The 16790-nt window shown below is 39.7% G+C and overlaps 1 pseudogene; it reads left to right on the forward strand.

Moving 5' to 3' along the window:
* Positions 1-2110: 2110 nt before the first annotated feature.
* Positions 2111-12399, forward strand: LOC117392896 (synaptotagmin-14-like; annotated as a pseudogene).
* Positions 12400-16790: the final 4391 nt, after the last annotated feature.

Genomic DNA, 16790 nt, shown 5'->3' on the forward strand with positions numbered 1-16790 from the left:
GAAAAGATGAATCACTCCAAGCTTACGGTGATTGTGAAGTTTAACAATGTAAGCACTTGAATTTCAAAAGAGCCGCATCCAGTGTTTCTAAGAAACATATTGAAATGAGAGGAAAAACAAATTCAAGATTATATTTTAAAAGTTGGAATAGACTCCTAAGTTATGCTGACATTTTTGCGTTGGCAGTAACTTACAACTATGTTTATGTTTGTGATTTCTGTTTTAATAATTATAATCTGTTAAAGTTTTAAACACCTCTCGAAGAACTGATAAAAATAAAAATATATGAAATATGAACTGACAAACTAACAGAAGAATTATATTTCAGAACATACAAATATAAACTACAGGGTTAGCAGTTTTTATGCAGTTCTTGTTTTATAAGTCCTTGTTTGTGGGAGAAATGATGGTATGAGAGCCTTTGTGATTTGCTAATTGTGTCCATTTAAATTTTGAATTTTGATTTCACTGAATCTTGCAGCCCTGGTATATGTATATAAACATTGTGTAGCAAGTGTAAATTGCAAACACTTGGGTTAGACATTTGATGCTAAACATCATGCCTGTTTTCAAATTGATCCTAACATTTAAGTGCTTTGTGCTATTCATAGACTGTGTATATAAGTGGACATAGCTAATCCGTTAGCCTCCGCATTCCAATTGGAAGTGATCATGGGCAAGCCTCCGGCTCCATCGACTCTGGCTCTAATTCACTTTCTATTGAAAACCTGCTCTATATGATCCTGTTATTTTTATTTCACAATTTTGTCCATAAATCAAGATATGAACATTAATAACAGACAAATCAGGTCTTTTTTCCGATAGCATTAGCAATAGGTTGGCTTGATGGCACTGCTAAACCAGCCTCGCTCTGGATTGGTTCTTTGGTTGTTATGATACTTGTGGTCAGAATTCTAAATATGGAACTTGACTCCAAATTGGCCTCGATGAGCTTCATTTGGCTGAAACCAAATGCTATGGGTGACGTCACACTCACTCAGTCCACTTTTTCGTGCAGTTTATGGTACTATTAAAATGATCAGAACAATTCCAAAGAAGTTGTATGGACCTTAAAAACAAAGGAGAAGCACTTCCTGGTTTAAGTAGCTTCTGTAGAATGTTAAACCTAACCTTGTATATAAATTCAAATGGAGATTTAAGCTTCATGATGTAAGTTTTCTGGTAGAGGATGATGTCATTGCTTTACCAGAGCCATTTAATATAGGATTAAACATATCTATCTCCTTTGCCACTTTGCTTGGTGGCATCACCTTCTCGTTTCCATGGAGAAAGTTTAATGCCTTTTTGTTAAACATTCCAGGCAAAGCAATAACTCATCTCTGAATGGAGACAAAAAGGTGGCAGAACCTCCACCAGAAAATTACAAAGGACACCATTAACCGCTGTTGCCATGTGTACAGCCCTAAAGACAGACTAACTTACTCTCTGAAAATGTATGGTATTTTTAACGAATTGTATGTAGCCTGTGCTCTTTGCAATCACAACTGAGTCTGTGTTACCAGAGCCTTAACCTGCAGATAGTGACACATACAAGTTTGTCTCATTCTCAGTTTATGGAAGCCTCATGTTAAAGCTCAGAACCTCTAGAATTCACTCAGCTGCAGAGGCTGCACTAGCTCTGAGTCATGTAGGTGCCGGGGTTTAGATAGTGAGGATTCAGATCAGAGAGAGTCCCTTTAGTTTTAAAACAACTGGATTTCATCGTGGAAAATGGCAACACAAATGAAACTAATGTGAAGCTCTTTCTGCTTTCTGATTGGATAATCATCTTGACAAACAAAACTCCAAATTATAACAAATACTTTGGCCATAATGCCCAATGTGTTTTTGCAATTATGAATAAATCAACATAGGAAGTAAAAACAAATTTGATCTAAACATGGTTACTTCATATCTGGGGACACAGGTCATGTTTATGGAATTTGAAATTAAAATGCTACAGTTTATCTTTATTTTTCAACAAGAACACTAACTTCTACCCATTAACCACCTCATCTACACACAGTTTACCACATGCCAGAGTTGTGATGACAGAATCTAACTTACATCCCTGAGAAAGAGTTCGAGAGAGAGAGAAAGAGGGAGAGCCATGGCCTTCTTCAAGACCTTCCAAAACAACCTCCCAACCGTCAACATCTCCTCCATCTTGGACTCTGTCAGCAGCCGTGTGGACGACCTAGCTAACAGTGTTAGCGACGCCACCTACGCCGTCAGCGACCAACTAACCGAGGGCGTGACCACCATCGTGAAAAAGGTTCAGGATGTCGAAGAGGGAGATGCCAACGGGGGCAGCACAGGGCAGGAGGGCTGTGCTGAAGGGAAACCTCGAAGCAAAAGCATCTGGCAAATCACTGGGAATACCGAACCAGAGAGCCAAGCCAGCGAGGGCGCGGAAAATACCTACGCCCCAAGTCAACTAGAATGGGAGTGGAGGGACGGATGTTGGAGGGTGAAACTGACGGAAGCTGAGTTAGCCGAGGAAGAGAGGAAGAAAAAAGAGAAGCAAGAGATGGAGGAGAAGAGGGAGCAGAAAAGGAAGGAACGCCAAGCAAAACGTATGGAAGCGCAAAAGCAAAAGATACAAGAAGAGGAGGAAAAGAGGGAGGGAGAGGCGGAGGAGACGGAGAGCGTGCAACAAGATGATAAAGTGTCTGAAAGTCAACCACAAGAGAGCGAGAAGGAAGAAGAGGAGGAGTGCATGGAGGAGAGCGAGAGGAAGATGTCCAAAGGAGAGGAGGATGAGGCAAAGGATGAAGAGGATGAAGAGGAGGTAGAGGTGTCCAAAACAAAGAAAAAGAAGAAAAAGGCAGATAAGAAGAAGAAGGGAGAAAAAGAGGGAAAGAAAGAGAAGGATAAAGAGGCGGAGCGAGAGAAGAGCAAGAAGAGAAAGAAAAGTAAAAAGAAGAAAAGCAAAGGTTAGAGGAGTGTGGGGTGTCATCTCCAAACGTCTGTTCTTCTCACTGATCTGAGGCTGTCCTCTGGGTCACTCTGTAGTGCCGTGTGCAGATTTGTGAATGGTGGTGTGCAGAGTGGTGGAGTGGTTAGCTCTGGGGAAGAAAATGATGAGTTTGAGACTGCAGTTCCCAACGTGTGGAATTATGATATCTTCAGTGTCTGCATTTAATTACTTTAATGGACTTACTGAATTGGCAGAAAATTTGGGTCAAAACCAACAAGTTTGAAATGTCTATGATGTAGCAAATAATCTATTATTATTATTACTATTATTACAGTTATTATATACATTTTTAGTCTGCTAGTCTCCACTGAGATGTTCTTGTTTTGCCTTTTAATATTCTGTGGTTTGGCTTTAGATTACGGATTAGAAACAGAAAAAGGTATTTCACCTCTGGCTGGGGTTGCTTATTTGCCCACCAACCAAAGGGTAGTGGGTTCAAATCTCACCTGTGCATACAATTGTGTCCCTTGGTAAGACACTCCACCGCATTGCCCATTCCAGTCTTCAGTCAGTAGACCATGGTTGGCCTTTTCTTCTTCTGTTCTATCCTCTGTGTGGTGCTGTGTTCAGGTTTTGACTATAAATGTTGTTGTGTTTCATTGAGTTGTACTTGTGCGTCCCATCCAGAAGGGGCAGTGTCGGACAGCGAGGGGGAGGAGGGGGAAGAAAGGACTCCAGAGCCCATGGCCCAGCAGAGGGCATCAGCCTGGGGGAGCAAACAAGACCAGGAGGGCTACAGCAGCGAGGCCTCCAGCGAGCGCGGTGAGACACTGTTACTGTCAAGATTCAGACTGTATTATAATAATAGTAATTTGGTAGTATGTTGGCCGACCTAAAAGAGCAAAGGATCATGTTTTTTTAGTTTCTTTCATTTTATTATGTTCTCTCAGAAGCTAACATTATAAAAAGTCATGAAAGTCCATGCAACTATTTTGAGATAAACATACAATAAAAAACATGCTTTTCCTTAGGGCAGTGGTTCTTAACCTTGTTGGAGGTACTGAACCCCACCGGTTTCATATGCACATTCACCGAACCCTTGTTTATTGAAAAAAATAAATAAATAAATAAATAAATAAATAAATAAAATATATATATATATATATATATATATATATATATATATATATATATATATATATATATATATATATATATTTAAAATTCAAGACATATGTATGTTTTACTGGTGCACAAAATGAACCGTGCATTAACATCACTGTGTTCAAAGAATAAAACCAATAAAATGCATGAACTCACAACAAATGACATACATACCTTTTTACAAAGACATGACCTTTTTTAATACTACCACACTGAAATTATTTAGATTTTGAACCTTATGTATTTCAATAATTAACTTATTGTATTTATGCTATTTATTATTTTTAACATTTTAACACACACCCATCACCTAATTTCCATCACGCTACAGGGTCGGCAACCTTTAACACGCAAAGACCCATTTGGACCCAGTTTCCACGGAAAATAAAACACTGGGAGCCGCAAATACTTTTTGACATCTAAAATGAAGATAACATAGTATATAATTATAACAATAATGCAACGGAATAATGTAGGTTTTATTTTCACGGACAAGCCTTCTACACGTGGCAGATAAATATGGCAAAAATAAGTTAAGTGCATAAAAAATACAACTCACCAAACCGCTGCATCAGAGGGAGCCCTGCACTTGTGTCTTTGGGATGAGGTGGACCCATCGAGGAGTGATGAGAGACAATGACACCTGCAGTGTGATTATGTCTAGTCTGCTCCACAGTTTCTTTCAAAAAACTCTAAAGGCTTATCTTTTAATCCCAGGTACTTAGTCTCCATGTGCCAAAGCAGTTTTGAAGGTTTCAGTGCCTCATTTGCTTTTTCCACATATTACGCAGAGCGGACTCTGCACGTGAGAATCACTTGTGGCGACAAACCCATATTTAAGTAGGGCTCCTGGTGTTGTCTCTTAAATTTATCTTCCTTTTTCTTGGAGGTCGTAGTCTCCTCTTCTGGTTCCTCAGTTGGCCTTTTCTCCTTTGTTAAAAATCTCTCCAAAGACTTTTGTTTTGGCTCATTTTCACTCGCTTGTGGCTCTACTTTTGGGCGACATGTCTGATGTGTTATACGTGATACGTCATCACGGAGACAAGAGCAGATCTATCACAGATATAATAAACTTGTTACTACATCAAATAGATTTCTGTGGCGATTTCCTATCAGGATTTTCATTATACATCTACGGGCAAGCTTTTTAGCGCGTCATGAGGGACGGGCGAAAGTTACGTCCTCCTGATCCTCCTGCTCCTGCGCACAGCGTCTGAAAATCAGGGCTGTGTCTTTACGCAGGACTGTGAGTTGGGTCTGTGATGTGTGAGCAGTGTTCAAACGGCTCATTTAAGTTGGGCAGGTACTTCGATAGACACATCAAAGGGTGCATTTGTTGAATTGGGCCAACGTCTGGAGACGCTCGCAGTCCGCTAATCATATGAGTCAGGTGTATGTCTTGACCTCCGCCGAACCCCTGAGACTGACTCACCGAACCCCTAGGGTTCGATCGAACCCAGGTTAAGAACCACTGCCTTATGGCTAGGTGATAAAAAGCTAATCATGAGTTAGAATTAAAGCTATTTTTGGAGTGATTTGTGCATGTTTGAGTATTTTTGTTTTACCCTCCTGTATTCAAGACATCTTTGCTCTGATTTACCCGTTTTCACCACCACCAATTAGTTGTTTAGATTGAAGGCAGATTGACGGCAGTGCGTGTGACAGGCGTAACTAGCATCTCGTGTCTGCGGTAACCCAACACTGTCCATCTCACCTGTCTGTCTGCTCGTGTTTCTGTCCCATCTCGAGAGCAGCCACCATCCAGAGAATCCACAAGGACGCCTCCCTGAACGAGCTGCAGCCTCCGCCCTATCCCGAGCAAAGAAAGACGTCCTGCACCTCCTCGCGCTCCAACAGGGGGCGCAGCAGAGCCTCACACGCCCAGCACGGCTCCAGTCAGGCCAGCGAGGAAGAAGAGGAGGAGGAGCCAGACACGGAGAGCTACCTCAACAAGGGCTGTGATGAGGACATACCCAGTGACAGCACCGCCGTCCTGGGGCAAGAGGTGAGAGAGAAGGTGTCACAAACAGTTTGCATGTTCTGCCTGTGTTTAGATGGATTTTTGTTGCTTATGTTGAGCCCCACCAACCCAAAACATTTTAGAGTTGGCAGTTCCCCATTGCTCCTAAAATGTTGCGCTATATAAATATTCAAATACACTTTACAAATAACTATATGCCAAATGGTATGAGAACTAATGTCAAAACCTTCCAGTGGCTTAAACTAGAATTTGGAACATAGTAATTCACAACTGATTCACATTATATTATACTGTCTGTAAGTGCAGGTATTATGGTCATCATCAGTAACAGTTTTTGAATGGATAGATATAATAACAAAAAACATCTTGTGTTGCAGTTTTTTTTTTATGCAAGTATTTTATATGGTCATAAACACATAAGCAAATAGTAACTGTGGAAGTAATCGCCCTGATGAATCTAGATGTAGAGAACCTAATGCATGGATATATTGTTTCTATTTCAAACAACACTAATACCAATAAAATTTATTTATATTAATATTAATGAATGAACTATACAAATTCTACTAACATTTCAGAATTAATTTTTATAATTTGGAAAAGGCTTGATACTGGATACTAATTTTGATACCCCATTTATTAAAAAAAACAAAACACTATTTTTTTTTACAATACATAGAACACAATTTTCAACACAAAATAATAGTTCTTTATAGGATTTCAGTTCAGTTCAAGTTTATTTATATAGCACATTTTTAAAAAACTTCAGCTGACCAATTGCTTCGCATAAAAAGTCAACAACAAAAAAGCAAACAAACAAGTACATAAATAATACAATACATAAGCAAAGAACAATAAAACACCAAGATATCCTGTCTAGCTAGTGTTAAATGCCAGGGAGAAGAGGTGGGTTTTCAGTCTAGTCTTAAACTGTGTTAAAGACTGCGAGGATCTGACAAGTAGAGGGCGCTGTTCCATAGTCTGGGTGCTACCACAGAAAAGGCTCTCACCAAGGATATTACCATGGCCTTAAACAAGTTCACATAGATCAAGACCATTCAGAAACTATTCAGTATATCACATTTTGTCCAGTTAATGTGATTTTTTTCTGGACTGAAACATGTTCAAAGGAATATTTAGTTTTGAAACTAGTTGTAGTAGTGATGAGTGTCAGAGTATCGATACTTTTGACAACCCTCCCAGAGTCAGTAAACAGTAAAGGATGTGACTAAATAATATCATAAAACTTTGTTGTAATGGTAAACAACCACAGTGGCCTAGTTTTGTTAATAAGTGAGCTGTGTGCATTTGAGCTCGAGCTGACAGAAGTTTACTGTAAAAACACAGCTAAAGTTACAGGGTCTGTTTCAGTGTCATGTCAGGTATAAGTAATGGTGCTGCTAGAGTGACGGCTGATGAGGGAACAGGAGAGAGACAATACGCTTTTAAAGATGTATTTTAACTAGGAGAGGTAAACAAACTAACAAACAATCGTCATTTGGGTTGTATTATTTTGCATGGGGCTGCAGCTTGACAGTAAATAAATTCCATCAGGACTACAGAGCTGTTTTAAAGCCTCCAGATCCTCCGATCGATGCAGTGTTGGCTTGTTGGTCACATGAACATTTACACAACTCAAAACTACTTTAAATCATTTTAGCGGCAACATTTTTCTCAAATTGAAATGTATGGGATTCCTGCTTAACCAGAAGTGCCACCACAAAGAAAATGCAGTTTAGCAGTTTAGTAGCATTTAGGTTTCAAAAGTGGGTGGGGCAGAATGGCCTACGTTTTGGTCTTCAGACACTTGTAATAAATTTTCTAACCACGTCCTGTTTAGGAGATGTAAAGATATTTTCAGCCACTGTAATATTGAGATCATAGCATCGCAAAACTTCATATTGGTCCTCACCTTAATCAATGGGCACATTTACATGGTCAGCAAAAATCAGATGACGTAACGTAATGTAAAGAAACATAATCAAAAACATGTGCCATTTAATTAGGGCTGCAACAATTAATTAGAATAATTATTACTTACATACATTTCAGACTGTAAGCCACTACTTTTTCCCAGGCTTTGAACCCTACAGTCTATACAGTGTGGCTAATTTATAGATTTTTACTGGCTAACAGCCACCAGGGGGCACTCTCTAGCAGTAAACACAAAAGTGTGACAAATGGGCAAGATTATTCACTGAAGAATGCACTAGTTTAGATTTTGAACTATCATTTTGCGCATGATGCACACATCCTCATCATGGAAAACACATGAAGAAATGCAGATGATGCAGCTTTTAAGTTAGAGGCAATGGATCTGGCATCAAAGAAGGAAATAGAGCCGCTGCACGTAAGTTTGGCATTAAGGAACCGATGGTGCGATGTTGGAGGCGGCAGTGGGAAGAACTTAGTCAATGTAAAAAGATGACAAAAGCTTTCAGAGGAAATAAAAGCAGCTGGCCCCTGTTTGTACTGTTTTATTTTCTAAACATGCAGGTATGTTCATCCCGTGTTGATGGCGTGTTGGTGCCATACTGCCACTTTTCAGACACAGTTAAAAAAGGCAGTAAAAAAACCTCTTAAAAAAAACCTCTGTGTTCTGTCTTTCTGTGTAAATATCTCACGCTACAACATATTTGTAACATGTGGTTTATATACGTACAAAATAAATTTTCTTTGCAAATGTATCTGGTGCGACTTATATTCAGGTGCGATCAATAGTGCCAAGTTTACGGTAGTCAACTATTAAAATAATTCTAATCATATATTTAGAATCCTAATTGTTATCTGGACTATTCAGATTGCTCACATCAGATGGAACAGTATCAGGTGTTCTGGTGTTATCAGTAACCTGATAACACCAGTAATCAGATTAATGATCTGATTCTGCTGCACTTGTTGCCCCAGGATGGCTCTGTGCCCCCCCTGCCCGCTGCCTACGAGCCAGAGCCCATGGCCAAATACGGCACTCTGGACGTGGCCTTTGAGTACGACTCCGGCGAGCAGTGGCTGGCCGTTACTGTCACCGCGGCAACTGACATCCCTGCCCTCAAACAGACTGGCAACATCGCCTGGCAGGTAATGTGATGGTTATGTACTGTCATCTTTTTATTTACAGTATCGATGGTTCTCAGATTCAAGAATGTGATGATATCAGACTCCCAGATGGGGGCAAGAGGCAAATTTCCTCATTGACGACATTTGCCAGGAAATATCCAAAAGGAAAATTCACAAATATTTAACCTGATCATTTCTGCTAGTGACTGGAACATAGATCTAACTGTATTACAACATAAATTGACCAGATTTTGGTATACATTTTCTTTGCACTACTTGTAAATGTTTTTTTTTTGGTGAGATTTAAGGTCCTAAGGATTGAATTAATAACTTCTATGACTCAATACAGATGCAAACTTAGCACTAAAGTGTTTCATTTTGCTGTTTATTTATTGCAGCTCATATTTTTTTAACAATATTGTAGCTTTTGAATTGTTTTTGTGGTTTGTATTTGCTCTTGGGTTATCATGTCAGTCATCGTCTATATTTACTTCAGCAATATGTCAAACTTGAAAATATGCTATTGTGATGGGCCTAACTGTAAAAATGCCATCCTTCTGGCAGGTTCATCTGGTCCTGCTGCCCACCAAAAAGCAGCGCGCCAAGACTGGGGTACAGAAAGGTCCTTGCCCGGTCTTCACCGAGACGTTTAAATTCTCGCGGGTGGAGCAGGATGCGCTAGGGGACTACGCCGTCAGGTTCAGGCTCTACAGCATCAGGAGGATGAAGAAGGAGAAGGTCCTGGGCGAGAAGGTCTTCCATCTGACCAAACTCAACCTGCAGGGCAAGATGGCTCTGCCTGTCACTCTGGAGCCAGGATCTGAGGCTACGGTCAGTTTGGTGTTATTATATAAAAGCGACATTTAATAGCTGTTAATCATGTTTTCCTTTCTCATTTACCCACTCAAAGCTGTATATTATAAAATTGGCAGGTACAAAATGCCATTGAGATATTATTGACGCCATTTCACACATGCACCAGTCCCAGAACATTGCTGGGTGTGCTCTGTTCACACATAACCTGCATTTAGCTCTCAGCAGTCTCTCACACAAATGCACTGCTGCATCATTTCAACTGAATGAGAATGGAAATTAATGCTAAGAAAGATAAAACATTTGTCGTTCCCCTCTTTGTACCCCCACTGTATCCTACCTCCTCTGCCCCCCCCCCCCCCCCCGTGTCCTCCCTCTCCTCTGCCCCCCCTCTGTGTCCTCCCTCTCCTCTGTCCCCCCTCAGGGCTGTGGCTCAGTGGTGAGTGTGTCCCGCAGCGGTGGAGCTCTGTCGTACCGCTCCACAGAGGACACGTGCCTCCCTGAGATCCTCCTGGGCCTCCTCTATAACTCCACCACAGGACGGCTCTCTGCGGAGGTCATCCAGGGCAGCCATTTCAAGACCTCCGCCACAGACAAGCCCATCGGTCAGGACTCAACTGTAGATAAACTTACTTTGTGTGTGATGTGGGTGGTACAGGTTGGGTCAGTTATTGTTCAGAATGGTATGGACTCTTTAAATGCTCTGCCATCTGAATGTTCACAAACTCAATCCTGATGCACTTAAATATTTTTAAAGGTGCACCGTGTAATGTTTTTTTAAATCCCGATAATGATGTCACTCCAGGATCACTAGTAGTGGTCAGTATACACCAAAGTCCTCTATTATGTTGCATGAGGGTTAATGCACATCACTTAGAGAGGCTTCAACAGGCCTATAAAGCAGTTACAAGTGACATTATTATCATGTCACTGATCAACAAATCGAGCCTACTTATTGAAAGAATTCCTATAAAAGCATCAAACCTCGTTTATCTGTAAGCCTGTGAGTACAGTGTGCATGTGTGTGTGGGTGCGTGCTCATCTCAGTTCATTCAGAATCTTAAGAGTCTTTTTACAAACGTTTAAAGAGTCTATACCTACTGAAAGCATTTGCAGTTCTATCAGTTACTAATCCAGCCCGTTACCACTCCGTAATCTCACCTTCTGTGTCTGGCCCTGTTTTGACGAGCAATTGTTTTTATGACATGTTCAAACTCTCCAAAAACAATTGCCAGTGACAGTTTGATTTTCAGATTCGTTTTTATATTATGATATTATTTGTTTTTAGTGAGTTGTCGCCTCTAAACCTCTTCCTTCTTCTTCTCCTGTGTGTGTGTGCTGTGTGCTGTGTTGCAGACGGTCTGTTTTGTTGTGTCAAACATTTTGTGGGTGGACAGCTGTATATCATGAGAGGTAAGGCCTTAAGGTTATGGTTATGGAATGATCATAATTATCATACCCTGGGACAGATAACATCAACTTTAATACTCTTATAAATCATGTTGACTAAGGTTACCTATGTTGCCAGTGATTCCAAATCACACAACAGGCACATGTTATTCATACAGTTATATGGTTGGTAGAGACAAAGCATTATTCCTATATATATGTTAGCTACTATAGTTTAGACCTCTACGAACATGTTCCAAAATACATGGGATTCATATATTAATTTAGCTGTTTGTATCAGTTTTCCAGCCTTCTCTCAAATACTGATTTATCAATATTGCAATATGTAGATGTCAAAAGGGTTGCATTTTGATATAATTTGTTCATCTTTATCTGAAATATATAAAACTTTATAGTTAATAGATTTACAAAAGTAACAAAGTTATTAAAAACTCACAATTTTTAATTTAATTTATTTAATATTTTAACTTTCAAACACTGCTTTTTGGAACTCGGCTTCTCAAGAGGTGTAACTCACAATTGGCAAAACCACTTTTTTCCCAAACCAAGATGTAAACACCTGTGCACTGTCCTGTGTTATACCTACAAATCTGTCACTCACAATTAAAAATAATTTCAAGTGGATATTTTCTTGTAGTTAACCCAAACATCTCAAGATTTCTTCTTTATACAACGCTGCAGTTCTGATTCTAACCACTTGATGTCACTGTCCCCTGTCGTCTCCCTCACAGACACATATGTGAAGCTGGTCATGCTGGACTCTAAAGGCAAAGAGATGTCCAAGTGTAAGACCGGAGTGTGCCGAGGCCAGCCCAACCCCACCTACAAGGAGAGCTTCGTCTTCCAGGTGGCCCTGTTTCAGCTGTCCGAGGTCTCCCTGGTGCTGTCTGTGTTCTGCCGGAGGAGCACCCTAAGGCCCCGCGAGAGGCTGGGATGGGTGTCACTGGGACTCAACAGCACCAGCGACGAACAGCTCAGCCACTGGACCGAGATGAGGGAGGCCGAGGGGCAGCAGGTGTGTCACTGGCATACGCTCACAGACACATAGGGAGGAGGGAGAGAAGATGCCATCTGGTGGACGTGAGGAGAGAGGACACCACAATTTGTGAAATGACACTGATTTTACAAGTGACATATGAAGGTCATTGGACAAATATAAAGAATGAGGCATGTTCACCAACAGATACATAGGAAGGAGGGAGACAGAGTGAGAGAGGACGCCATCTGGTGGAGACGTGAGGGGAGATTACTACAAGAAGTTATCAATATTTGAAAAGAGGCACTTTGCTAGTGAAATATGAAGGTAATTGGATTTATTTTATTGTCACTGGGTCACAGATACATAGGGAGTATTGGAGAGAGAGTCGGCACCATCTGGTGAAGAAGTGGGGGAGAGAATACTATAAGGCATCAATTTGTGAAGAGACATTGGTTTTTACTAAAACAGAACGATAACTGGATGAGGAAGAATGAGGAATGTTTGAATTAGGGCTGGGCGATACGGACAAAAAATAAAACCACAATTTTTTTCTTTTACTGGATGATTATTCATGAAATTATAAACTGCCTTTGATTTTTTGCAAGTCAATAGTTCAACTCCACAATAACCCTTCTTTGCAAATAACAAAGTCTGGAGTAAACGTATGTCATAATAATCCTCGATTTCAAGATTTTTCAAAAACTCAGTTATTAAAAACACAAATTTATCGAATGAATTTGATGAATTATCCAGCCCTAGTTGAATGTGTGTGATGATCCAGTGATGATGATGATGAGGTTAAAGAATACAACAGTATTTGTAAAACTGTAGGTATTAACTGTCACAAACTAGAGATAAGGAAAAGCAATAGCGCTATGAACAATAATGGACTTTACAACTGGAAATGGAAGCAAATGTATTAAAAACCAAACTGACAGTAATGTTGAATGCACAAAATGGTTTAAGGACATAAGCTAATACATGCAAAGTAGGACAATCCTCCAGCTAGGCACTCCTGACTGAAACTATCCCTCAAGATCTGGAGTCCTTGGGCGCTACTTTGTGGTCACCCCAGCTGCATTGAAGGGTGGGTCAAATGCAGAGGACAAATGCACCCTACCTTAACTCTATCTACGTTGAAGATAGACCTACGCAACTGCATTATAAGCAAATTAATTGTCAAATACTGTTTTTGTTGCATGAATGGAGCTCCCTTTAACATGTGAACCTGCCACTGACAATGACGCAACAATGTACAAGAACTTTTCATTTCGAATTTGGATGCTTCATTTTTTACCGTGATGTAGCAGATTTTTAAGCCCTTCCTGTTCTTGCCTCAACTATTCATTCAAAACTGTTTGGACTGGTCTTGCTGAAGGGTTGCATGGAAAATATCGCAGCTAACCACTCTGCCAGTAGCATTGTATAAGAACAGTGACCATTCCAAAGACCTGGAGTAACACTGCGCTCTCTAGTGGTCAAGATGAGACATGGAGAAACTGAAGGGAAAAAAATCCAAATGGACACATCATTTTAATTTGGATATTTCGTTTTATTTTGGGGGGGAAATTTTACATATTAACATAATATAAAAATAGATGTAGCTGTATTTCCAAACCATTGCCTACTGAGCTAAAAACGCATGGACTCAAAAAGTTTACAAATTTTTTCAACTGTGGATCAAAATTTCGATCAATTTTTCCAGAATTTTCCGCAGCTTCCAACCACCAGCACTCCGGACTCGTGTCTCGATGTCATTTTTCCATTGACAAAGACGATACACTGAGCAGACTGTTAAGAAGAAGCCCACTGCGACATGCTGCAATGCTATCTATGCTTGTACACTGTGTTTACATGCACATGACTAACAATGCAATATCTGTGTTTTAATATGGGACCAATCCGCTGTGAGCAAAATGTTCTACACATCAAATATAGAATTATACGTTTGGCAGCCTGGCTTATTTTGTTGTGTTTGGATTCGTTCATTTTAGAATTTACGAATGTTTAACTGGTTGGTGGTAGATTAAGTTTATAAGAAACGTGTTACATGAAATAGATGAGAATAATTCCTCACTATTGTTATTTTAAATGCTCTTAGGTCTACTACTATGGCTTTATCATCAAATATTTAAAAAAAAAAAGCTCATTATAAAGGTGATTTGAATGTTTCTAATTAATATTTAAAGAAGGGGTGTTAAACAAAATGTACACGCTGGAGCTTTCTACCAAGTTATAATGTTCCCTCACCAAAAACATGTCTGAAGAGGTTTTAGATGTCATCCATACGTGTTTGAGTAATCTAGCGATCTCTCCTGAGTCTAATCGCACCCTCCTTATGGTTAGCAGTATGACATATCAAACCTCAGCCCACAAGCCTACGTCACCCACACAGCCATTTTCCATAAATATACAAGAGCAGGATATAAAAATACACTACAACTTCACAAACCTGATGCGATGTGCAGTAGTTTCATTAGCGAGATGCACGCTGCTGGTGTGATAGCGCTCTGAAGGAGGAGTGATCTGGTGCAGAGAGCAAGGGGAGTTGTTTTCAGCGATCTAAATATGTGTTAACAATTAATACCTCATAGAAATGTAACACCTCCTCTTTAAAACCGTAAAATACAGGGCCACAGTGTCTCAGTGATTAGAGCAGTGGCCCCCTAACCCAATGTCAGAGGATCTAGATCGATTCCTTCTCTCCCCGGTGTCTGTGTACATTTGTGTATGAATGTGTGAGTGTTTCCTTGAGGTAAAGTGCTTTGAGTGCCTTGAAAGTGGAAATGTGCTATATAAAAATGCGATCATTTATCATGACCATTTACAGTTTACCATCAGCAGCCTCGCATCTGTCGGTCTGTCTACTGAGTGTGGAGGGAATGAATAATGCAAAAAATTGTAAAGCACTTTGGGTGTCTTGAAAGGCACTATATAAACCCAATGTGTTATTATTAAACATTGTGTTATAGTTTAGTACCAGGATTTTGCCTCACACAGTTTGTATTATGTGCCTGGCGCCCTCTGCTGGCAACAGTGAGGTTTGACGCATTATATCACTATCATTTTTTCATCATTTGGTCCACAAACACTAGCACCATTTGATTGACTCCAGTGAAGATGTATAGACAAACATTTTCAGGAAACATCATGCACCATTCTTACCTTTCACAGGTTTAAAAGAGCAGATTTGTGGTCCTCCTGAGACAGCTGAGCCCGGTGAATTCATGTAGAAACACGGAGCTTCTGCTGAGGCTCCTATAAAACTCACACTGCCTCAGGAGCTGTGCACACTGTAGCCAGGGTTAAAGGAGAGAGCTTACACCTAAAGACTCACAATCAGAGGTGGAAAGTCACTTATTACAAATTGATACTTTGCAGCTGATCATCAACGTTCCCTGGGGGTGTGATGCTAACTGTAGGCTCTGCTCTGTCTGAACCTTTGTTACTCAAGTTAGACTTTAATCTGACCTTATTTTAACACAGTCTGTCTGAAGAACTGACTTAGCTGGAACTACAACGGGTGAACTGATTTGACCTGTCAAAAATCATTCCAGTGATGGTGTAGATTTTGAACTTTTTGAGCATTTTTTAAACCTGTATCTGTACTTGTAATTGAGTATAACATGTAATAGTAATTAGTTACATTTTAAATCATAGAGGTTACTGAGTACTGTTCAAGTTTCAAGTGTCTCCACTCCTTTCTACATCGACAAACACATAACTGCTCTGCATCACCTGCTCTGATTGGCCAGAGCTTAGATAATATGCAGACTACTGTTTAAAATGTAGTAACCAATAGTGGAATGTAATGAAGTACTAATAGTAAAGTACCGCACTTAAGTAGAGTGTTTAGTCATTTGCACTTCACTTAATTAGATTTTACATTGGATACTTGTTACTTTCAGTTCACTACATTTGAGAGCAGGCATCTGTACTTTCTACTCCACTACATACAGGACTGAAAAGTAAAAAGTACTTTTCATATGATTTGATATCTTCATATGAGTTATTTTTGCCATGTTCATGGTAACATCCAAGCTTCGGCTTTGAGCAAAACAAAAATAAATACACAAAATTCATGAGAAACATTAAGAAACTGATGACTTTTACTGTGACCAAAATATGTCAAATTTTTGAATCAGCATCACTAAATTTAAAACATTTACAAATTAACAATATTTGTGTGAAATACTTTTACTTTTTTGCTCTTAAAGAAATTGTTTACATTTGTTTTTACCTCTGTGGCTGTACTTAATTGTACTTAAGTAATAAAATTGAGTACTTCTTCCATCATTGGTTGCAACTAGTACACTGAGTAGACAGCAGTACTTGTACTTGTACACACTTTCAGGACTCTTTCCATAGTGGCAACAATCTATTCTGACGTTAATGTGATGAGACATATTATCTGTCAGTGTAGTTAGAAATTGGAAAATAAGATCAATTTCCATACCACACTAACT

The sequence above is a fragment of the Periophthalmus magnuspinnatus genome, chromosome 24 (genome assembly GCF_009829125.3).
Source record: "Periophthalmus magnuspinnatus isolate fPerMag1 chromosome 24, fPerMag1.2.pri, whole genome shotgun sequence".
NCBI classification, from domain to species: Eukaryota; Metazoa; Chordata; class Actinopteri; order Gobiiformes; family Gobiidae; genus Periophthalmus; species Periophthalmus magnuspinnatus.